This window comes from Sciurus vulgaris (assembly GCF_902686455.1).
Source record: "Sciurus vulgaris genome assembly, chromosome: 5".
In the NCBI taxonomy this organism is placed as follows: Eukaryota; Metazoa; Chordata; class Mammalia; order Rodentia; family Sciuridae; genus Sciurus; species Sciurus vulgaris.
Genome location: NC_136465.1, coordinates 5,808,854 through 5,834,669, shown reverse-complemented (window position 1 = coordinate 5,834,669; position 25,816 = coordinate 5,808,854). Strand labels below are relative to the sequence as shown.

Genomic DNA, 25,816 nt, shown 5'->3' with positions numbered 1-25,816 from the left:
ATACAGGATGTGATAATCAAGAGGGAGAAGGAGAGAAGACAGAAGTCAAAATGAAAGGAAGAGTGAAAGAGAATAATAGAGATTTGCTGTTAGCAGAAGAAGAGAATCAAAGGAAACGCCTAGGTAGGAGAAATATATATATATATATATATATATATATATATATATATATACACACACACATACTATATATATGCAAAGCAAATTTTCAAATTAAAAATCAAAAATAATAATAAAAAAATAGAATACAAAACAAAACTAAAACCTAATAATCAAACATCCTTTTTCACAAAAAAACAAATCCATGTAAAAAAACAAATCCATGTAAAATCCATGCTAAATATTCAAAATGGTAGAGTTCAAAATGGTAGAGATAAGAAGAAGAAAAATAGGAAACTGTATAAATGTCCATGTACCATTAAGGTCACAATCAAACAGTGAAAAAGAATTTTAAATAATTTTGGTGAAAAGTCAGAGAATTCTTTTCACTGAAATTCAAGATATTCTCAGGTTCCCTTCTAGCAGTTTTAGGTCTGTGCTCTGGATCGGGAAGCTCCACACCCTGGATTGCCGGAGTGAGAGAGGCAATCCCTAGGGAGCATCCCTGCAGGCAGGTTTTAGGCTTAGGTGGGCTCCAGGCTCTCGGCTGAATGCTCATTGGTTTGGAGATTTGAAGTCAGTGCACTTCCAGAGCCCAGTACCCGCGGGTCCATGTTGAGGACACACCCCCAGGGTTCCCCTGGGTACGACTCATGTGGTGGGTGAGCCATTGTTTACTCCCCTATGTCAGCTGCAAACCCCACATTTCCTGGTCTTTGGTTCAGTCTCCAAACCATGACTCCCACCCCGCCCTTCCGAGTTCCCAGCCAGATTGGTTTCTCCCAGCTGGTCCTGAAATCTCTCAGATTGGAGCCGGATGGGTAGAGGCAGGTGGGTTTCTGCGACCAGTTGTCCCTGCTGTAGGCCTCTCTCCATGCTTCATTTTCTCCTGGCCACTTAAGCACATTCTATGTCATACAGTGTGTTTACTGGGCCTGTATTTTGGGACAAATACAGGTTTGCCAGGAATCGACTTCCTCACTTGCCGGCCTTCAAGCCACAGCTACAAAATGGCTCCTTCCTTTGTCCCGGAGAGATGGCGGCTTCCTTCCCCACACACAGATACATGCAGCACACCTTCCAGGTTTGTTTGGGAATGTCCTTGTCCTCTAAACACTCTGTACCCAGACATGCCTCAGGCCTCCCAAATATGCCAGTTCCTTTAATTCCATCTGTTATGCTCACAGAGGGACCCTGCTGGCTGGCTATGGCAGCGCCTGTGCTTCTGGGAATTTTTTCCTAATTATCTCCAACCTCCTGTGCCCAGATCTGCTGTGAATATCCAGTTTTAGGTTCCAGTAATCCCCCTGTTTGTTTTTTGGTCACCCACCTTGTGGAGAAGCTGCCTGTCTGCTTCATTGATTTCATGCCATGGAGCAGCCAGGAATTCGACCTCCTATATTCTGACATCTTGGGTCTCTCCTCATTTCTTCCTCACTTTCAAAAGATTCAGATGGCATCATGCTAAAAATACTGTATTAGTTCAGAACCTATGAGCAGACCAGAGCACTTCAGTGACTGCATGTCAGAGACTGGGTGCTGTGGAAACAATTTATGTTCTCACAGTTCTGGAGGGCAGAAGAGAAATAACCATCAGGTCCAGCCATGTGGAGCTTAGTGGGGACTTTGAGAAACACTTTGTTTGGGGCACAGAAGCATATTTTGGATGAATGAGTAAAGACAGAAGCAATTTTAATAACAGAGTGAAAGAAATGGGGTGAACTACTGATGGAAATATATTCAATGAGAGGAGAGGAATTGGAGATCAAAAATACAGGCACCTATTTTATGGTGTTAGGAAGTAAAATGGAGCAAAGAAATAGGGCAATAACAACCACTGCAAGAAAATCAAGGATAGTTTTGTTTCTTAAGATCAGAGAAACAATACAATATTTGTATGCTGATGGTGGTGATTCAGAAGGACATAATGTGATGTGAGAGTGATGATGGAATGAACTGCAGTAGAGAAATTCCTGAGAGTGAAAAACAGGAAAGAATAAAATGAGAATGTTCCCAAAGTCACATTTATCTATTTATTTTTTAAATTATTTATTTTTTAATTTTTTACAGGCTGCATTTTGATTCATTATACAGAAAAGGGGTACATCATCTCATTTCTATGGTTGTATATGATGTAGATTCATACCATTTGTGTAATCATACATGCACATAGGGTAATGATGTCTATCTCACTCCACCATTTTTATAACCCCTCCCTCTCATTTCCTTCTACATAACCTAAAGTTCCTCCATTCTTCTCTCACTCCCCTACTCCCCCATTATATAGTATCATTCACTTATCAGGGAAAACATTTGACCTTTGGATTTTGGGGATTGACTTATTTCATGTCATATGATATTCTCCAATTTCTTAGATTTATTTGCACAGACCATAATATTATTCTTCTTTATGGCTGAATGATATTCCATTGTGTATATATATATATATATCACAGTTTCTTTATCCATTCATCTGTTGAAGGGCATCTAGGTTGGTTCCACAATCTAGCTATTGTGAATTGATGTGGTTACATTATTGTAGTATGCTAATTTTAAGTCCTTTGGACATAAACTGAGGAATGGAACAGAGACTTTACAGAAGAAGACATACAAGCAATTAATAAATATATGAAAAGTGTTCAACATCTCTAGTAATTAGAGGAATGCAAATTAAAACAACACTAAGATTTCATATTATTCCAATTATAATGGCTATTATCAAGAACACAAACAATAGTAGATGTTGGCATAGATGTGGGGGGAAAGACACACTTTTACATTGCTGGTGGAGTTGCAAATTGGTGCAACCACTCTGGAAAGCAGTGTGGAGAATCCTCAGAAAACTTGGAATGGACCCACCTTTTGACCCAGTTATCCCACTCCTCTGTTTATATGATAGATTTCATTGACTCTTTGTAAAATCTACTATGATAGAAACCTATTAATTACTGAAGTCATTCTTTTAAGCCTACACTATATTTTTCATCATCAATGTCACCAGATTATTTTATATTATATTAGTCTTTTAGGGTGAAGTTGCAGGCCCATAATCCTAGAATCTGGAGAGTTTGAGCACAGCCAAAGATTTTTAGATAGACTTTGTCTCAAAATAAAAAAAAAATTAAATAGACGAACAAAGCAGTGTATTTGTCAAGCACCTATGGGTTATGATGCCTGTGCAAAAAACAATCAAATTTTGCATTTTTTCTTTACCTCTATTTTGTAGGATCATTATGGTTTATTTGCCAAATTTCCAGGAGAAATTTTAGCCCATAAAATTTTTATGCATTCAAGATTTTTAACATCTAAATTTATGCATTCTCCATTACTATGTAGTAAACTATAATCATTGCATTTGGAGTTTTCCTTATTATTTCGTGGAAGTTCCTTGACTTGTCTCTAGTCATCATGTTCACATCACAAATCATTTAATATTTATAAACATACAAAATCATTATTTTTATAATGTCTGTAATTATATTTGAATTATGATGCTTTGTAAGATCTCATGGACAGGGTTCCCTCTCTAACTGCACGTTTCTAAACACATACTCTTTGATTTTCGCTTTTGGGCATCCATTTCCTGTTTGGCTCTTCCATAACACTTTCAGATCCTGGGGACCCTCACTTAGCAGGACAGTCTGTTGATGGGAGTCCCTTCTGATCCAATAAGTGGAGATAATAAGAGATGCTGTCTCTAAGAGTCCTGTCAGATAAAGCTCCTATAAATAACTGTCCATCCCTCACTAATAAATTCCAAGATGCAGCGTAAGGACAAGCAGAACTTGCCCTCATCTGGTGGCCTGGTGAGTGCAGTGGAATGCCTCTTCCCTGTCTGCCCTACCATAATCCTGCTTCACCTGTTAGTTAGGTGTCTGAAGCTGTCAAACGGATTCCAAGATCTGGTCTGAGATACCATGAAACTTTCTCAACTGCAGACCCCTGTAATCAGCCACCAACTTACCTGGAGGTAAGAAAGTCAAAAAGAAGAGGAAAAAGTAGAAAAGAGATGAGGTCTCATGGCTGCAGCACCAGTGAAGAGGAGAGGCAGCAACACAGGTGGAGGCCAGAATGTGGGACCAGGGCCTGGAGTCTGAGGGCTTTTTATGATGCTCTGGGGCCTGTGGTTTGTTCTTGGTCAGCAGAGCCTAACAAAAGGGAATAACTTAGTCCCACACATGAAATTTCCAGAGACAAAAAACTGCATGAATATGGCAAAATCAATGATGAAAAAGCAGAAGACCCACGTTAGCCAGGCAACACTGCAGGGGAAGCAAAGCCAGAGATGGACACTACTAAGTGGTCAGGTGCTCACTGTCAATCAGCAGTAGTCGGGGGGATATGTGTATCGATCAAGAGGAGCCAGTGGGTCAAGGGAGAGAACAGGAAGTCCAGAGGCAGAGGGGGAAAACATAGCAACTGATCTTTGATGGATCCCTGGCAATTCCGAGGAGAAAAGCTAATCCTTTCCAACAGTGGTGTGTGACACAGCACTTCCACACACATCAGAGACACAGCTCACCACTTCCACAAGAGTGAATTCAACATGGTTCCTTCACCGAAATGTAATCACAAACCATAAGACTCCTAGAAGACCACACAGGGAAATGCTAGCGGCCTTGGCATTAACAATGATCTTTCGGATAAAAATGCCAAAAGCGTGCACCATGAGAGAAATACTCGATAACATGGACTTCTTTAAAATTAGCAACTTTGCCTACGTCGTGGGCAGTGCTCAGAGAAAGAAAAGAGAAGTGACAGACTGGGAGGAATTATTTGCTGGACTCATACCTGATAAGGCACTTACATTTAAAATACACAAACATCTAAAAACTCTGAGAAAACTAACAACCCAATTAAAATGGGGCCCAAAGTGTAAACAGACACCTGTAAAGAGATGGGAGTAACCACGGGGAAACCACTGGACAGCACAGTTCACGGGGAGTGGCACATTCAGATCACATCCGCCCCATGCCTATCACAAAAGCGGAGGTCTGAACGCCAAGAGTACTGAGTGCTGACAGGAGGTGAAGGACTGGTGCGTTCCTTCAGGACTGCTGGACTCCGGTGCCAGCTGGCCACTGTGTGGGACTGCTGGGCTCACTGTGCCCTTCCCCACGGCTCAGCACACAGGCTCCTGCGGTTGGCCCAAAGCGGCCGGAAATCGCATCCACGTGAAATTGGCACATGAGTGATAGTTTGTACAAATTTTATTTATAATTGCTCTAAGTTGGATGCAAAAGAGTTGCCCTTCAACAGAGGAGAATCTAAGGAAACTGTTGTACTCTCATGCAATGTGGTACTGTTCATTGATAATAAGAAGTAAAGGTATTTAGGATTCCTAAATGCATATTGGCAGGTGTAAAAAGCAATCCAGAAGGATTACGTTCAGTGATTCTAAACACATGACATTCCAGGAAATGCAAAATTGTACATATTATTAAAAACAAATCAGTGGTCACCAAGATTTGAGGGAGAGGTAACAATGAATAGGTGAAGCACAGCAGATTTTGTGTATGAAACTATTTTCTCTGACATCCATAGATTGTATGACACAACCTTCAGCACATGGTGTAAGGGACTGAGTTAAGGTAATGGATTATTATTGGCTCATCAGTGATAACAAAGAAAATAAGCTAATGCAAGCTCAGTTGTAGGGGTAACTTGGGGTGTGAGAAATGTACGGCAATTCTGTCAATATTTCTGTAAACTTTTCCAAAAACTCGATTAGTTAAAATAATCAGTTGACTGATCTTCAGAATTTCTTTTTGAATCAATTCCTTTCCTTTGGTAGTGATGTACCTGGGTTTTGAAGGCCACTCTGCATAAGAGTAGCTGTAGGCTACATTGTGAAATTGGGAAGTAGATGCTCAGCACCTATTGTTTATTGTTTAGTTTCACATAGTGACAACCTTGGTCATCAATAGTCGTTGGAGTCCTACCCTGGCCTTGGTGAGCAGTATGTACATTCTGAGAAACACAAACATTGTGCCATTTCAATCTCCTTCTATTTACTAAGACATGCCCCATGCACTAGTGTGAGGCACACCCACGCACACTGAAAAAGAAAGTGAATTCTACCACTTAGTTAAAGCTCACTAATGGTCTACCAGTACCTGTATATTTGTATCTTCTCTGGCATTGGGTTATTTTCTAGTATTTCTTTCAAGACATTTTCCTCCACTTTGGAATTCTCAAACCCCTTTTGAAATGCAGTGGCCCAAATAGTTGCTTGTTTAGCATTGTTTCCCAAATTCCAAAAGTTTCTTCCGTCCCCTTCATCGTTTTTCCCCTTTTATGATTATACATTTTCAAATAGCCTGCCTTCACCTTTGCTAAGTCAATCTTCTATTTCTTCCGTCCTGAAATAGATACTTCTATCTTGTACTTGGTTGTGCTGAGCGTTTTCCAGGTCAAGAATTTCTGGTTGGTTTTACTTTAATTGCCCCCACCTCTTTATTCAGTTGCTCTTTAAAGCATGAAAGGTTTTTTCAGGTGTTCCTCAGGCTTTTCCGTTTCCATAAAAATGGTTTTAGGTGGTTTGTCTGTAAGCCCTCTTAAATTAATCACTACCCCATCCATTTCTGGCTCCTAACTTCTTCTGTTAGGTGAGGTGATGATTCACGTTAGCATTGGAGGCCTATGGACCTCTACCACCACCTGGGCATTGAAGGATAAGGCTCATACTCCAGTCTTCTTAAAGGCTCATACTCCAGTCTTCCTAAAGGCACATCCTCCAGTCTTTCTAAAGGCACATACTCCAGTCCTCCTAAAGTCACATACTCCAGGCTTCCTAAAGGCACATTTTTCAGTCTTCCTAAAGACACATATTACAGTCTTCCTAAAGTCTCATACTGCAGTCTTCCGAAAGGCACATTCTCCAGTCTTCCTAAAGACACATACACCTGTCTTCCTAAATTCCCATACACCAGTCTTCCTAGAGCCTCATACTATAGTCTTCCTAAAGGCACATACACAATGTTCCTAAAGACACATACTCCAGTCTTCCTAAAGGCACATGCTCCAGACTTCCTAAAGGGACACACTCCAGTCTTCCTAAAGGCTCATACTCCAGTCTTCCTAAAGGCTCATACTCCAGTCTTCCTGAAGGCACATACTCCAGTCTTCCTAAAGGGACACACTTCAGTCTTCCTAAATGCCAATACTCCAGTCTTCCTAAAGGCACATCCTCCAGTCTTCCTGAAGGCACATTCTCCAGTCTTCCTAAAGGGACATACTCCATTGTTCCTAAAGGCTCATACTGCAGTCTTCCTAAAGGCACATTCTCCAGTCTTCCTAAAGGCACATTCTCCAGTCTTCCTAAAGGCACATCCTCCAGTCTTCCTGAAGGCACATTCTCCAGTCTTCCTAAAGGGACATACTCCATTGTTCCTAACGTCACATTTTTCTGTCTTCCTAAAGGCACATTTTTTAATTTTTTATTTTTTTTTAATTGTAAACAAATGGGATGCATGTTGTTTCTCTGTTTGTACATGGCGTAAAGGCATACCATTTGTGTAATCATAAATTTACATAGAACAATGTTGGTTGATTCATTCTGTTATTTTTCCCTTCCCCCCCCCCACTCCTCTTTACCCTCTATACAGTACTTCCGTCCTCCATACTTCCCCCCTCCCTAACCCTAACTCTAACCCTAATACTAACCCTTCCCTCCCCGCCATTATGTGTCATCCTCCACTTATTAGCAATATCATTCGTCCTTTGGCTTTTTGAGATTGGCTTATCTCACTTAGCATGATATTCTCCAATTTCATCCATTTGCCTGCAAATGCCATAATTTTATCATTCTTTATGGCTGAGTAATATTCCATTGTATATATATACCACAGTTTCTTTATCCACTCATCAATTGAAGGGCATCTAGGTTGGTTCCACAGTCTGGCTCTTGTGAATTGAGCCGCTATGAACATTGATGTGGCTGTATCTCTGTAGTATGCTGATTTTAAGTCCTTTGGGTATAGGCCAAGGAGTGGGATAGCTGGGTCAAATGGAGGGTCCATTCCAAGTTTTCTATGGAAACTCCACACTGCTTTCCAGAGTGGCTGCACTAATTTGCAGCCCCACCAGCAATGTATGAGTATACCTTTCTCCCCACATCCTCGCCAACACCTGTTGTTGCTCGTATTCTTGATAATTGCCATTCTAATTGGGGTGAGAGGGAATCTTAGGGTCGTTTTGATTTGCATTTCTCTTATTACTAGAGATGTTGAACATTTTTCCATATGTTTGTTGATTGCTTGTACATCTTCTTCTGTGAAGTGTCTATTCATTTCCTTAGCCCATTTGTCGACTGGATTATTTGAATTCTTGGAGTAGAGTTTTTTGAGTTCTTTATAGATTCTGGAGATTAGTGCTCTATCTGAAGTATGATTGGCAAAGATATTCTCCCACTCTGTAGGCTCTTTCTTCACATTGCTGATAGTTTCATTTGCTACGAGAATGCTTTTTAGTTTGAATCTATCCGAGTTATTGATTCTTGCTTTTATTTCTTGTGCTATGGGAGTCCTGTTAAGGAAGTCTGGTCGTAGGCCAACATGTTGAAGATCTGGACCTACTTTTTCTTCTATAATCTGCAGGGTCTCTGGTCTGATTCCGAGGTCCTTAATCCAATTTGAGTTTAGTTTCATGCATGGTGAGAGATATGGGTTTAGTTTCATTCTGTTGCATATGGATTTCCAATTCTCCCAGCACCATTTGTTGAAGAGGCTATCTTTTCTCCATTGCATATTTTTGGCACCTTTGTCTAGTATGAGAAAATTGTATTTATTTGGGTTTGTGTCTGTGTCCTCTATTCTGTACCATTGATCTACCTGTCTATTTTGGTATCAATACCATGCCATTTTTGTTACTATTGCTTTGTAGTAGAGTTGAAGATCTGGTATTGCAATACCCCCTGTTTCACTCTTCCTGCTAAGGATTGCTTTAGCTATTCTGGGTTTCTGATTCTTCCAGATGAATTTCATAATTGCTTGCTCTATTTCTGTAAAGGTACGTCATTGGGATTTTAATTGGAATTGCATTGAATTTGTATAGCATAGGTAGTATGGCCATTTTGACAATATTAATTCTGCCTATCCAAGAACATGGAAGATCTTTCCATCTTCTAAGGTGTTCTTTAATTTCTTTCTTTAGTGTTTTATAGCTCTCATTGTAGAGGTCTTTCACCTCTTTTGTTTGATTGATTCCCAAGTATTTCATTTTTTTCGAGGCTATTGTGAATGGGGTAGTTTTCCTAATTTCTTTTTCTGAAGGTTCATCACTTATGTATAAAAATGCGTTGGATTTATGGGCATTGATCTTGTAACCTGCTACTTTACTGAATTCACTTATGAGTTCTAAGAGTTTTCTGGTGGAATTTCCAGGTTTTCTAAATATATAATCATGTCATCAGCGAACAGGGATAGTTTGAGTTCTTCTTTTCCAATTCGTATCCCTTTAATTTCTTTGGTTTGTCTAATTGCTCTGGCCAGAGTCTCAAGAACGATGTTGAATAGAAGTGGTGAAAGAGGGCATCCCTGCCTTGTTCCAGTTTTTAGGCGGAATGCTTTCAGTTTTTCACCATTTAGAATGATATTAGCCATGGGTTTAGCATAAATGGCCTTTACAATGTTAAGGAATGTTCCCACTATCCCTATTTTTTCTAGTGTTTTGAGCATGAAGGGGTGCTGTATTTTATCAAATGCATTTTCTGCATCTATTGAAATAATCATGTGATTCTTGACTTTAAGTCTATTAATATGGTGAATTACGTTTATTGATTTCCTGATGTTGACCCAACCTTGCATCCCTGGGATGAAACCCACTTGATCATGGTACACTATCTTTTTAATATGTTTTTGTATGAGATTTATTAAAATTGTGTTGAGAATTTTTGCGTTGATGTTCATTAAGGATATTGGTCTGAAATTTTCTTTCCTTGATGAGTCTCTGTCTGGTTTAGGTATCAGTGTGATATTGGCTTCATAGAATGAGTTTGGGAGGGTTCCCTCCTCTTCTATTTTATGGAACACTTTGAGAAATATTGGAATGAGCTCTTCTTTAAAGGTTTTGTAGAACTCGGCTGAGAACCCATCTGGTCCTGGATTTTTCTTTGTTGGTAGGCTTTTGATGCCTTCTTCTATTTCAGTACTTGAAATTGGTTTATTTAAATTGTGTATGCCCTCCTCATTCAGTTTAGGCAATTCATATGTCTCTAGAAACCTGTTGATGTCTTCGAAATTTTCTATTTATTTTGAGTATAGATTTTCAAAATAGCTTCTAATTATGTTTTGTATTTCAATCCTGTCTGCTGTGATATTTCCTTGTTCATTCCGAATTTTAGTGATTTGGGTTTTCTCTCGTCTTCTCTTTGTTAGTGTGGCTAAAGGTTTATCAATTTTGTTTATTTTTTGAAGAACCAACTATTTATTTTGTCAATTTTTTGTATTGTTTCTTTTGTTTCAATTTCATTGATTTCAGCTCTGAGTTTAACTATTTCCTGTCTTCTACTACTTTTGGTGCTGTTCTGTTCTTCTTTTTCTAGGGCTTTGAGCTGTAGTGTTAGGTCGTTTATTTGTTGAGTTTTACTTCTTTTATTAAATGCGCTCCATGAAATAAATTTCCCTCTAAGTACTGCTTTCATAGTGTCCCAGAGATTTTGATATGATGTTTCTTTGTTCTCATTTACCTCTAAGAATTTTTTAATTTTCTTCCTAATATCTTCTGTTATCCATTCATCATATAATAGCATATTGTTTAATCTCCAGATGTTGGAATAGTTTCTGTGTTTTACTCTTTTCATTTATTTCTAACTTCAATCCATATGATCTGATAGAATACATGGTAGTGTCTCTATCTTCTTGTATTTGCTAACATTAGCTTTGTGGCATAATATATGGTCTATTTTCGAGAAGGATCCATGTGCTGCTGAGAAGAAAGTGTATTCGCTCTTGGTTGGATGGTATATTCTATAAATGTCCGTTAAGTCTAAATTATTGATTGTGTTATTGAGATCTATGGTTTCTTGTTCAATTTTTGTCTGGAAGATCTGTCCACTGGTGAGAGAGGCGTGTTAAAATCACCTAGTATTATTGTGTTATGGTCTATTTGGTTTCTGAAATTGAGAAGGATTTTTTTGACATACATGATGAGCCACTGTTTGGGGCATAGATGTTTATGATTGCTATATCTTGCTGATTTATGCTTCCCTTAAGCAGTATGAAATGACCTTCTTTATCCCTTAAGACTAACTTTGGCTTGAAGTCCACATTATCAGAAATGAGGATGGATACTCCAGCTTTTTTGCTGAGTCCATGTGCATGGTATGTTTTTCCCCATTCTTTCACCTTTAGTCTATGGGTATCTTTTTCTATGAGGTGAGTCTCTTGCAGGCAACATATTGTTGAATCTTTCTTTTTAATCCAATCTGCCAGTCTATGTCTTTTGATTGATGAATTCAGGCCATTAACATTCAGGGTTATTATAGAGATATGATTTGGTTTCCCGGTCATTTGGTTCATTTTTTAAATTTTATTTATTTATTTGTTTGACACAACTTGTTTCCTCCTTTATTTGACAATTCCTTTAGGATAATTCCTCCCTTTGCTGATTTGCTTCTTTGTTTTTCATCTCTTCCTCATGGAATATTTTGCTGAGAATGTTGTGTAATGCTGGCTTTCTTTTTGTAAATTCTTTTAGCTTTTGTTTATCATGGAAAGATTTTATTTCATCGTCAAATTGAAGGTAAGTTTTGCTCAGTATAAGATTCTTGGTTGGCATCCATTTTCTTTCAGGGCTTGAAAAATGTTGTTCCAGGCCCTTCTAGCTTTTAGGGTCTGGATTGAAAAATCTGCTGAAATCCGTATTGGTTTCCCCCTGAATGTAATTTGGTTCTTTTCCCTCGCGGCCTTTAAAATTCTGTCTTTATTTTGTATGTTAGGTATTTTCATTACAATGTGCCTTCGTGTGGGTTTGTTGTAATTTTGTGTATTTGGAGTCCTATAAGCCTCTTGAACTTGATTTTCCATTTCATTCTGCAGATTTGGGAAATTTTCTGATATTATTTCATTGAATAAATTGTTCATTCCTTTGGCTTGTTTCTCTAGGCCTTCCTCAATCCCAATAATTCTTATATTTGGCCTTTTCATGATATCCCATAGTTCTTGTAGATTCTGTTCATGATTTCTTACCATCTTCTCTGTTTGTTCAACTTTGTTTTCAAGGTTAAATATTTTGTCTTCAATGTCTGAGGTTCTGTCTTCCAGGTATTCTATCCTACTGGATATGTTTTCTATGGAGTTCTTAATTTGGTTTATTGTTTCCTTCATGTCAAGGATTTCTGTTTGTTTTTTTTTTTTCAATATCTCTAACTCTTTATTGAAATGATCTTTTGCTTCCTGTATTTGCTCTTTTAATTGTCAATTGGTGCGATCATTCAATGCCTGCATTTGCTCTTTCATCTCATCCTTCGGTGCGTGCATTTGCTCTTTCATCTCATCGTTTGCTTCTCTGATCATTTTAATTATGAACATTCTGAACTCCTTTTCTGTCATTTCTTCTGCCATGCTATCATTGGGTTTTATTGATGTAACATCTAGATTTGTTTGCAGCATTTTCTTTCCTTGTTTTCTGATTTTGTTCAGGTATCAGTGGACCCCTGAGATATTGCAGATTTCCTCTATTGACTTACAATGTCCCAGAAGATTTCTATATATATCCTCCCTTAGCCTTCAGTAGGCTGAAGTCTTGGAGGAAGTTGATAATGCGGTGCTCCACAAGGAAGCTCCTCTCGAGGAGTGGTGGCCTTCAGGTGGGGTATAATCCCTGCTAGTGGGCAGAGGTGCCTCCACTTGTTGACCAATGGTCATCCAAAGGGGACCTAGGCTGTGGGCTGAGGCAAGGGCTGTTTGGGCCTGAGTCTCTGGTTTTACCGTCCTCGTGGGGAAACCTCACCCGGCAGGGAAGACTCACCCAGTGGGGAGGTCTCGCTGGTCAGTTTCCTCCTAGAGGTTCCCCTCAATTTACAGCTACCTTCTGGGCTGGGCTGCCTTCCTCTGCAAAGTTCCCAGGGGCCCAGCCCTACCTCCTGGGACTGGGAGCCTCACCCTTCGCAGATGAATCTCCTTAGGCTGCCCTTCCTCAGAGAATCTGCCCGCAGTCCTGGAACCTTCGCTCCGCCCCTAAGCTTGTCTTGTGCGGCTCTTCCACCCAGAAGCCTCCTAGATCCTGGGACCCTGCTCTGCACCTAATCGCCTGACTATGCGGCCCCTCCTCTCAGCAGCCATCTGAGTCCCCGTACAATCGCTCTGAGACCCAGAGACCCGCCACACGCCTCTTGCTCCAGACAGCCGCCCAGTATTCCGGTGCGGTCACTAGGAGTCCGAGCAACTCACTGTGTTCCTCCTCCTCCCACCAACCACCCGTAGCCCTGGGCATTCAATCACTCCGAGTTGAAGTGACCCTCCCCATTCCTCCTCCTTCTCCAGATAACCCCCGGGTGTTCAGGATCGGTCGCTCTGAGTGGCTCTGAATCCACATGACCCACTGCACGCATCCTCTGGGCAACCGCCCGGAGCTCTGGTGCGGCCACTCGAGACCAAGCGACCCACCGCGCTTCCCCTCCAGACAGCCCCCCTGTCTTCAGGCGCTGTCACTTTAAGTCCAAACAACTCACCACTCGCCTTCTCCTCTGAGCAGCTGCCTGGAGCGCTAATGCAGTCACTGCGAGTCCAAACGACCCGCCACGCTCCTCCTCATCCTCCTCCTACTCCTCTGGGCAGGCCCCGGTGTTCAGAAGTGGTCTGAGTCCAAACAGCTCGCCATGCAGCCCCTCCTCTGGCAACCGCCTGTAGCTCTGGTGTAGTCACTCCGAATCCAAGTGGTCGCGCTCCTCTTCCTCCTCCTCCTCCTCAGGGCAGGCCCCGGTGTTCTGAGTCCACACAGCTCTCCCCGCCACTCCTCCCCTGGGCAGCCGCCAGAGCCCCAGTGGTTGCTCCGAGACCCAGCGCTGTGCTGAGCGGCCTCCTTTACGGTGCTCCCAGTTGTCCGAGTTCACTGCTCCAGCGGGGGGAGGGGTGCCTCACCGGCAGCTCTACTTCACAAAGTTCCCTGGGTTTCGGGAACACTGTCCCATCCGGGACGCCTTCCCAATGGGTGAGAGTCACCCGGCTGCTTTCAGTTGATCCCAAGTGTCTCAATATCTCCTCCTTTGAATCCTGAGTCCTGGAACAATATGAAATGCAGCCACCCTCTAGGCCGCCATCTTCGCACATTTTTTATTCTTCCTAAAGGCACACACTCCAGTCTTTCTAAAGGGACACGTTCCAGTCTTTCTAAAGTCAAATACTCCACTCTTCGTAAAGACACATCCTCCAGTCTTCCTGAAGGGACATATGCCAGTCTTCCTAAAAGGACATACTCCATTCTTCCTAAAGGCTCATACTCCAGTTATTCAAAAGAAACATACTCCACTCTTCCTAAAGGCATATCCTCCAGTCTTCCTGAAGGTACATTCCCAAGTCTTCCTAAAGGCACATACTCCAGTCTTCCTAAAGGCTCATACTGCAGTCTTCCTAAAGTCACATACACCAGTCTTACTAAAGGCACATACTCCAGTCTACCAAAAGGCTCATACTCCAGTCTTCCCGAAGGCTCATACTCCAATCTTCGTAGAGGCACATACTACAGTCTTCCTAGAGGCTCATACTTCAGTGTTTCTAAAGGTTCATACTCCAGTCTTCCTAAAGGCTCATACACCAGTCTCCCTAGAGGCACATACCCCAGTCTTCCTAGGGGCTCATACTCCAGATTTCCTAAAGGCTCATACTCCAGTCTGCCTAAAGGATCATATTCCTGTCTTCCTAAAGGCAAATCTTCCAGTCTTCCTGAAGGCACAAACTCCAGTCTTTCTAAAGGCACATACTCCAGTTCTCCTAAAGTCACATACTGCAGTCTTCATGAGGGCACATTTTTCAGTCTTCCTAAAGGCACAAACTCCAGTCTTCCTAAAAGGGAAACACTCCAGTCTTCCTAAAGGAACATTCTCCAGTCTTACTAAAGGCACATCCTCCAGTGTTCCTGAAGGCACAAACTCCAGTCTTCCTAAAGGGACATACTCCATTCTTCATAAAGGCTCATACTGCAGTCTTCCTAAAGGCACATACTGCAGTATTCCTAAAGGCACATCCTCCACTCTTCCTAAAGGCACATACAACAGTCATGCTGAAGGCACATACTCCAGTCTTTCTAAAGGAACATACTCCAGTCCTCCTAAAGTCACATATTCCAATCTTCCTAAAGGCTCATATACCCATCTTCCTAGAGGCACATACTCCAGTCATTTTAAAGGCACATCCTCCAATCATCCTAAAGGCACATACTCCAGTTTTCATAAAGAAACATACTCCAGTCTTCCTGAACGCACATTCTCCAATCTTCCTTAAGGCACATACTACAGTCTTCCTAATGGCTCATACTGCAATCTTTCTAAAGGCACGTACACCAGTCTTCATAAAGGCACATACTCCAGTCTTCCTAAAGGCAAATACTCCAGTTGTCCTAAAGGCACATACTCCAGTCTTCCTCAAGGCACATACTCCAGTCTTCCTAAATGGACAAACTCCGGTCTTCCTAAAGTCTCATACGCTAGTCTTCCTAAGTCATATACTCCAGTCTTCCTAAAGGCACATACTCCAGTCTTCCTAAAGGCTCAAACTCTAGTGTTCCTAGAGGCATATAATCCAGTCTTCCAAAAGGCACATACTCCAGTCTTCCTGAGGCACATACACCAGTCTTCCTAAAGGGACTTACTCCACACTTTCTAAAGGCTCATACTGTAGTCTTCCTAAAGGCACATACTCCAGTCTTCCTAAAGGCACATCCTCCAGTCTTCCTGAAGACACATTCTCCAGTCTTCATAAAGGCACATACTCCAGTCTTCCTAAAGGCTCATACTTCAGTCTTCCTAAAGGCACATACTACAGTCTTCCTAAAGACACATACTCCAATCTTCCTGAAGGCTCATACTCCAGTCTACCTAAAGGCTCATACTCCAGTCGTCCAAAAGGCACATATCCAGTCTTCCTAAAGGCATATACTACAGTCTTCATAAAGGCACATATGCCAGGCTTCCTAAAGGCTCATACTCTAGTCTTCCTAAATGCACATACTTCAGTCTTCCTGAAGGCACATACTCCTGTCTTACTAAAGGCATATACTCCAGTCCTCCTAAAGGCACATACTCCAGTCTTCCTAAAGGAACATCCTCCAGTCTTCCTGAAGGCACATTCTTCAGTCTTCGTAAAGAAACATACTTCAGTCTTCCTAAAGGCTCATACTGCAGTCTTCCTAAAGGCACATACTCCAGTCTTCCTAAAGGCACATACGCCAGGCTTCCTAAAGGCACATACTCCAGTCTTCCTTAAGGCTCATACTGCAGTCTTCTTTAAGGCTCATACTCCAGTCTTCCTACAGGCTCATACTCCAGTCTTCCAAAAGGCACATATTCCAGTCATCCTAGAGGCTCATACAACAGTCTACTTAAAGGCTCATACTCCAGTCTTCCTAAAGGCACATACCCCAGTCTTCCTAAAGTCTCATACACAAGTCTTCCTAAAGGTCATACTCCAGTCTTCCTAAAGGTTCATACTCCAGTCTACTTAAAGGAACATACTACAGTCTTCCTGAAGGCACATACTCCAGACTTCCTAAAGGCTCACACACCAGTCTTCCTAAAGGCACATATTTCATTCTGCCTAAAGGCTCATACTCCAGTCTTCTTAAAGGATCATACTGCAGTCTTCCTGAAGGCACATACTCCAGTCTTCCTAAAGGCACATTCTCCAGTCTTCTTAAATTACCATGCACCAGTCTTCCTGAAGGCACATACTCTAGTCTTCCTAAAGTCTCATTCTCCAGTCTTCCTAAAGGCTCATACTCCAGTCTTCCTACAGACTCATACTCCAGTCTTCCTAAAGGCTCATACTCCAGTCTTCCTAAAGGCTCATACTGCAATCTTCCAAAAGGCACATATCCAGTATTCCTAAGGGCATATACTCCAGTCTTCCTAAAGGCACATACGCCAGGCTTCCTAAAGGCACATATTCCAGTCTTCCTTAAGGCTCATACTGCAGTCTTCTTTAAGGCTCATACTCCAGTCTTCTTACAGGCTCATACTCCAGTCTTCCTAAAGGCACATACTCCAGTCTTCTTAAATTACCATACACCAGTCTTCCTGAAGGCACCTACTCAAGTCTACCTAAAGACACATACTCCAGTCTTCCTGAAGGCACATACTCCGGTCTTCTGAAGGCACATACTCCAGTCTTCCTAAAGACTCATACTCCAGTCTTCCTAAAGGCTCATACTACTGTCTTCAAAAGGCACCTACTCAAGTCTTCCTAAAGGCACATACTCCAGTCTTCCTAAAGGCTCATACTACAGTCTTCTTAAAGGCACATACTCCAGTCTTCTGAGGGCACATACTCCAGTCTTCCTAAAGGCTCATACTCCAGTCTTCCAAAAGGCTCATACTCCAGTCTTCCTAAAGTCTCATACTCCAGTCTTCCTAAAGGCACATACTCCATTCTTCCTGAAGGCACATACTCCGGTCTTCTGAAGGCACATACTCCAGTCTTCCTAAAGACTCATACTCCAGTCTTCCAAAGGCACCTACTCCAGTGTTCCTAAAGGCACATTCTCCAGTCTCCCTAAAGGCACATACTCCAGTCTTCCTAAAGACACATCATAAAGGCACATCCTCCAGTCTTCCTGAGGCACATACTCCAGTCTTCCTAAAGGGACTTACTCCAGACTTCCTAAAAGCTCATACTGCAGTCTTCCTAAAGGCACATCCTCCACTCTTCCTAAAGGTACATACTCCAGTTTTCCTAAAGAAATATACTCCAGGCTTCCTAAAGGCACATCCTCTAGACTTACTGAAGGCACATTCTCCAGTCTTCATAAAGGCACATAATCCAGTCTTCCTAAATGCTCATACTGCAGTCTTCCTAAAGGAACATACACCAGACTTCATAAAGGCACATAATCCAGGCTTCCTAAAGACTCATACTCCACTCTTTCAAAATGCTCATGCTCCAGTCTTCCTAAAGCCTCATCCTCCAGTCTTCCTGAGGGCACATACTCTAGATTTTCTAAAGGCACATACTCCTGTCTTCTTAAAGGCACATCCTCCACCCTTCCTAAAGGCCCATACTCCAGTCTTCGTAAAGGCACATTCTTCAGTCTTCCTAAAGGCACATACTCCAGTCTTCCTAAAGGCATATCCTCCAGTCTTCCTGAAGGCACATACTCCAGTCTTTCTAAAGGCACATATTCCAGTCTTCGTAAAGACACATACCCAGTTTTCCAAAAGAAACGTACTCCAGACTTCCTAAACGCACATACTCCAGTCTTCCTGAAGTCACATTCTCCAGTCTCCTTAAAGGCACATACTTCAGTCTTCCTAAAGGCTCATACTGCAATCTTCCAAAAGGCACATATCCAGTATTCCTAAAGGCATATACTCCAGTCCTCCTAAAGGCACATACGCCAGGCTTCCTAAAGGCACATATTCCAGTCTTCCTTAAGGCTCATACTGCAGTCTTCTTTAAGGCTCATACTCCAGTCTTCCTACAGGCTCATACTCCAGTCTTCCTAAAGGCATATACTCCAGTCGTCCTAGAGGCTCATACAACAGTCTGCTTAAAGGCTCATACTCCAGTCTTCCTAAAGGCACATAACCCAGTCTTCCTAAAGTCTCATACACCAGTCTTCCTAAAGGTCATACTCCTGTCTTCCTAAAGGCTCACACTCCAGTCTACTTAAAGGCACATACTACAGTCTTTCTGAAGGCACATACTCCAGACTTCCTAAAGGCTCACACACCAGTCTTCCTAAAGGCACATATTCCATTCTGCCTAAAGGCTCAAACTCCAGTCTTCTTAAAAGATCATACTATAGTCTTCCTAAAGGCACATACTCCAGTCTTCTTAAATTACCATACACCAGTCTTCCTGAAGGCACATACTCTAGTCTTCCTAAAGGCTCATACTCCAGTCTTCCTAAAGATACATACTCCAGTCTTCCTGAAGGCACATACTCCAGTCTTCCTAAAGACTCATACTCCAGTCTTCCTAAAGGCTCATACTACTGTTTTCAAAAGGCACCTACTCAAGTCTTCCTAAAGGCACATACTCCAGTCTTCCTAAAGGCTCATACTCCAGTCTTCCTAAAGGCATATACTCCAGTCTTCTGAGGGCACATACTCCAGTCTTCCTAAAGGCTCATACTCCAGTCTTCCTAAAGGCTCATACTCCAGTCTTCCTAAAGTCTCATACTCCAGTCTTCCTAAAGGCACATACTCCATTCTTCTTAAAGGCACATACTCCAGTCTTCTGAAGGCACATACTCCAGTCTTCCTAAAGACTCATACTCCAGTCTTCCAAAGGCACCCACTCCAGTGTTCCTAAAGGCACATTCTCCAGTCTCCCTAAAGGGACATGCTCCAGTCTTCCTAAAGACACATACACCAGTCATCATAAAGGCACATCCTCCAGTCTTCCTGAGGCACATACTCCAGTCTTCCTAAAGGGACTTACTCCAGACTTCCTAAAAGCTCATACTGAAGTCTTCCTAAAGGCACATCCTCCACTCTTCCTAAAGGTACATACTCAGTTTTCCTAAAGAAATATACTCCAGGCTTCTTAAAGGCACATCCTCTAGACTTACTGAAGGCACATTCTCCAGTCTTCATAAAGGCACATAATCCAGTCTTCCTAAATGCTCATACTCCAGTCTTCCTAAAGGAACATACACCAGACTTCGTAAAGGCACATACTCCAGGCTTCCTAAAGACTCATACTCCATTCTTTCAAAACGCTCATGCTCCAGTCTTCCTAAAGGCTCATCCTCCAGTCTTCCTGAGGGCACATACTCTAGACTTTTTAAAGGCACATACTCCAGTCTTCTTAAAGGCACATCCTCCACCCTTCCTAAATGCCCATACTCCAGTCTTCCTAAAGGCTCATACTCCAGTCTTCCTAAATGCACATACCCCAGTCTCCCTGAAGGCACATACTCCACGCCTCCTAAAGGCACATACTCTGATCTTCGAAAAGGCACATTCTTCAGTCTTCCTAAAGGCTCATACTGCTATCTTCCTAAAGGCACATACTGCAGTCTTTCTTAAGGCACATACTCCAGTCTTCGTGAAGACACATACTCCAGTTTTCCTAAAGAAACATGCTCCAGACATCCTAAAGCACATACTCCAGTCTTCCTGAAGGCACATTCTCCAGTCTTCATAAAGGCACATACTCCAGGCTTCCTAAAGGCTCATAGTCCAGTCTTCCTAAAGGCTCATACACCAGTCCTCCTAAAGGTCATACTCCAGTCTTCCTAAAGGCTCATACTCCAGTCTTCTTAAAGGCACATACTACAGTCTTCCTGAATGCTCATACTCCAGTCTTCCTAAAGTCACATACACCAGTCTTCCTAAAGGCTCATACTATAATATTCATAAAGGCACATACTCCAGTCTTCCTGAAGGCACATACTCCAGTCTTCCTAAAGCCTAATATGCCTGTCTTCCTAAAGGCACATACTCCAGTCTGCCTAAAGTCTCATACTCCAGTCTTCTTTAAGGATCATACTCCAGTCTTCTTGAAGGCACTTACTCTAATCTACCAAAAGGCACATACTCCAGTCTTCCTAAAGGCACATACTCCAGTCTTCCTAAAGGCTCTTATTCCAGTCTTCCTAAAGGCACATACTCCAGTCCTCCTAGAGGCTCATACACCAGTCTTCTTAAAGGCTCAACTCCAGTCTTCCTAAAGGCACATACCCCAGTCTTTCTAAAGGCTCATACACCAGTCTTCCTAAACTCATACTCCAGTCTTCCTAAAGGCTCATACTCCAGTCTTCTTAAAGGCACATACTACAGTCTTCCTGAATGCTCATACTCCAGTCTTCCTAAAGTCACATACACCAGTTTTCCTAAAGGCTCATACTATAATCTTCGTAAAGGCACATACTCCAGTCTTCCTGAAGGCACATACGCCAGTCTTCCTAAAGGCACATATTCCAGTCTTCTTTAGGGATCATACTCCAGTCTTCTTAAAGGATCATACTCCAGTCTTCCTGAAGGCACATACACCAGTCTTCCTAAAGGCACATACTCTTGTCTTCCTTAAGGATCATACTCCAGTCTTCTTGAAGGCACACACTCTAGTCTACCAAAAGGCACATACTCCAGTCTTTGGAAAGGCTCATACTCTAGTCTTCCTAAAGGCACATTCTCCACTCTTCCTAAAGGTACATACTCCAGTTTTCCTGAAGAAACATACTCCAGTCTTCCTAAAGGCACATCCTCCAGTCTTCCTGAAGGCACATTCTCCAGTCTTCATAAAGGCACATACTCCAGTTCTTCCTAAAGGCAAACACTCCACTCTTCCTAAAGGCACATCCTCCAGTCTTTTTTTTTTTTTTTTTTCCACATAAGGGAATTTATTAAGCAAACAGAGTGTCTCCCTGCAGGGTAAGAGAAAATGAGAGGATAATAGAAAGGAAAGAGAAAGGGCATGCGCTAGAGAGACTGGAAAGCCAGGAGGATAGAGAAAAGTGAGGATGACAGATAGAAGGAAAAGAAAAGATGGCGCGAAAGCTACAGTAAAACTGTTGAATTCTGCCAGGCTAACAGGGGACCAGTATCAGAGAAGGATACTTCCAAGCTGACTGATGAACCAATAGCTAGGTAGGATGTTGACAGATTGACAAGTGGTTGGGAGGCAGGGACAATGACTGCACCTGATGGGCGGGGGAGCAGCTTTATACATTACATTCCTCCATTTCTTTTTTTATAAGAAAATCTTTTGCTCTCCAGTTCTTTCCGAAGCCTTCTTTCTCCTTCCTGCCTAAGTGACTGGGGCTGGTTTTGCAGGTGAGATGTAAAAAGTCCATTCTCCTTCCAGACTTCCAAAGGTAGATGATTTTTATGGACTTCATTTCCTCAATTTGACTGATCCCCTATTTCTATACTAACTGCCTGTCCCCAATTCTGACTTCATTTACCCCTCTAATTTTAGGAACTCCTTCACTGCTGTAGGGAAAGGGGGTGAGGACCGATCTGGCTTCTTCAAGCTGGAAGGGGTCAGCGTGGGGCAAGCAGTTTGGAGTTCCCTTTTTAGAAATTGGGTCAATTGAGGGGTCCATGTTAGAAGTCCGGTTGGGAAGAGCAGGTTGTAAAGGCATCTGGAGATGGGTGCTTCTATGACAGAAGAACAAAAGGACATGAGTACTGAAATGAGATTGATACAATATAAATGTTGCAGAATGTGAAACATGCCAATGAATATCATAAATATGACAGAAGCCAATAATTCCTCACCAGGGGGTGGAAGAACTGAGAAGTTGTTCCCATATCAAGGCCTAGCAAAGGCTGGAGAGGACAAGGCCTTTATTTGGGAACTTTAACATTGTCTAGGTTATCAGGAATGTAAACACAATATTTAGTAGAGATCTCTATTCTTCTGTTACTAGCAAACATAGATTAAGCCTACCTGTGTCTGCAGGCCTTAAACTGACTAAAAACTTCTGACTTTGGCAGTTTCTCTTGATAGTTATCAGGCACATTTGCCTACTCTTTTGTAGCTTTTAGTTTTTATTCTAGTGGGCTAACACAAGTGTACATCTTAAGTTACATTTAAGTATTATTTCTTTTAAATGCCCAAGAATGGCTATATTTTGGTTTTAACTGTTTTGCTAGGTGTTTAAGATCAAGCTGGTCAAAGTGACCTGTTCCTGTCAAAGAGTCAGCTGAGTTCCCACAGGGGTCACTCATAGAGAACTTAAGAGCAGCTTCTTAGCTCCATTAGTGCCATTGTTTAGGCAAGGTGTTCTCGATGAGGTGGCTCCCCTTGGGAACATTAGGGGTGTCTCCCTTTTTCCATGACCCTCCTCTGCAGCAGGTACACTGAGTGGCTTTTCTCTAGTGGCCTCATCAATCTCCTTAGTCAGGAGGTTGTGTGACCCAGAGTTGCAAAGCTCCTTGGAGAAGTCCTCTTGTTCCCTGGGTTCAGGCTGACTTTGAGGACAAGACCCACATATGGACTTTTCTTGACCTCTGTATTTAATCTCAATTTCTAAGTTTGATCTTAACCATCAAGCAAGTCAGTCTCACCAGTCATAAAGTAAGAGTACTGGGCTTTAGCTTTAATGTCTATAACTTTACAGTTATTTACCCCCTTTTATCTAATTGGGGTTTACATTGTACGGTGTTCACTCTTGAAGCAGTACTTCTGCAAAATATTGATCAGGCAACAATTAGAGTTTACAAGGAAAATACAAAATAGAATAACCAACAGTAAAACATTCAGTTTGTGCAATAGCTATCTTCAATTTTGGCTGAGTTATTCATTATATCCCCTGATTGAGATCACAGTAATCTTTACAACAAACATCAAACTTTTGAACACAACTTTAAAAGGGTTAAAGTCTGGCTTACTTTGGAGCCATTCTGACATGCAGCAGGGTTGTGAGGCAGAGCCTTATCTCAGGTAAGGAGGGGCTTTTCACAAATCTTAGGTAAAATGTTCTAATTCCTGAAGCTAATTTTTCTTCTTTTGCCATGACCAGCATGACCAAATTCTCAAGTTCAATGAGGGCAAAGGAGTATTAGAAAATAAGGAGTTATAAACACAGATTTTGAAGATTAAGCTGAGATCAGATGGAGCTCTGTTCTCTGATGGAAATGCAGATCTAAAGGGAGTTATGTCAGCAATGTTTATATATGTATGTAAGCATTAAAGAAAAGCTGAGAGCTTTTAACTGTCCTCTCAATAACTTTTAGAAATACATTTAGCAAATTTTATATATACCCTATTGATGACAGGTCCTATAATAGAACATTAAATGATAGGTTTACCATTAGACAAGTTTAATTTGGAGAATAGCAGCTTGATAAATTTTCTGCTTTAAAGGCTTGTATACCTGGAAAATATGAACACATTTAATATATAAAGAATAATGTTTTTAAGTATGTTACTCCATAGAATAAACTTTATAAATTAATCAGATGTCTCTAACAAACACATTTGAGTAATCCCACACATGTCGACTCTAATTCACTCATCTTATTGTAGAAAACCCAACATATCAGACAAGTGTACCAACAGTATTTGCCGTTTCTTTCCTGTTAAAGAAAAGTCCTAGAAAAATTGATGTTAGACATTTTATAAACATCAACATTTTATTAGTGTGGCCACCTAGAGACTTGTGAGTTAATTTTAAAGACATTTTATTTTTATTAGTTTACCCAATTTAAATTGAACCTTTTTAAATCATGTGAATTAAAAATATTTGGGTCCATTTTTAAAATTTTAATTTTTATGCGTGCTTATATTTAACACAAAAGCAAAGGCCTTGTAAAATTTATCTCCATTGCAATGTAACAGATGTTCAAAAATAACTCTAGAGTTGGATAAAAAGAACTGATCAAAAATCATTAACCTTGAACAGATGCTTCACAGAAGATGTACAATCAACATATATGAAAAAATGTTCAACATCTTTAGTAATAAGAGAAATGCAAATCAAAACTACACTAAGATTCCATCTCACCCCAATTAGAATGGCGATTATCAAGAACAAAAGCAACAATAGGTGTTGGCGAGGATGTGGGGGAAAAGGTACACTCATACATGGCTGGTGGGACTGCAAATTAGTGCAGCCACTCTGGAAAGCAGTGTGGAGATTCCTTAGAAAACTTGGAATGGACCTACCATTTGACCCAGCTATCCCACTCCTTGGCCTATACCCAAAGGACTTAAAATCAGCACACTACAGAGACACAGCCACATCAATGTTCATAGTGGCTCAATTCACAATAGCCAGACTATGGAACAAACCTAGATGCCCTTCAATTGATGAATGGATAAAGAAACTGTGGTATATATATATGATGGAATATTACTAAGCTATAAATAATAAAATTATGCCATTTGCAGGCAAATGGATGAAATTGGAGAATATCATGTTAAGTGAGATAAGCCAATCTCAAAAATCCAAAAGAGGAATGATCTCACTGATAAGCAGATGATGACACTTAATGGGGGGTGGGAGGGACTGCATAGAGGGAAAAGGGAGGTGGGAGGGGTGGGGGGAGGAAAAAAATAACGGAATGAATCAAACATCATTACTCTATGTAAATATATGAATATGCAAATGGTATGCTGTTACTCCATGTACAAACTGAAACAACATGTATCCCATTTGTTTACAATAAAAACAAATTTAAAAAAATCATTAACCTAGGTATGTGGGATCAAAATTGTGAAGCTCAAAAATATAGCATTTAAGAAAAACAAAGGTCCTAGAAGAAAAATGATAATGGTTATTAATTAAAGCATGAGAAAATGAGAAGGAAAGAAAAGGTGAAAGGGAGAAAAGTGTTCTGAGTTGTAGCCCAGGAGAAATTTAAAATGAACACATTTTTCTTTGGGTTTGAGACTGATCTCCCACTGTGCCTTCCTCCATTTACATTTCAATGTAAGCCTTGACTGAGATCTGAATCTGAAAGGGGCTAAAATGTTCTAGCAGAAACTTGATGCTTAGGTCCTTTTAATTTAGGTTTGGATGCAGAAAATTGTTAAACAATTATCTCCCACTACTTGGCAAATGGGGCTGCTTATATTACATGGCGGAGCAGGGGAAGATGGAGAAGCAA

At 41.3% G+C, this 25,816-nt stretch overlaps 2 long non-coding RNA genes across 2 annotated transcripts in view; one reads left to right on the top strand and one right to left on the bottom strand.

The window, feature by feature from the left end:
• The window catches only part of LOC306660668, a 50,607-nt gene extending 26,468 nt beyond the window's left edge, over positions 1-24,139 (bottom strand). The window contains exon 1 of the long non-coding RNA XR_013763707.1: positions 24,099-24,139. This is a non-coding gene — a long non-coding RNA (uncharacterized lncRNA). The remainder of the gene's footprint in view (positions 1-24,098) is intronic.
• LOC306660663 overlaps positions 1-25,816 on the top strand; it is a 781,776-nt gene that overhangs the window by 455,862 nt on the left and 300,098 nt on the right. The window lies entirely within an intron of this gene.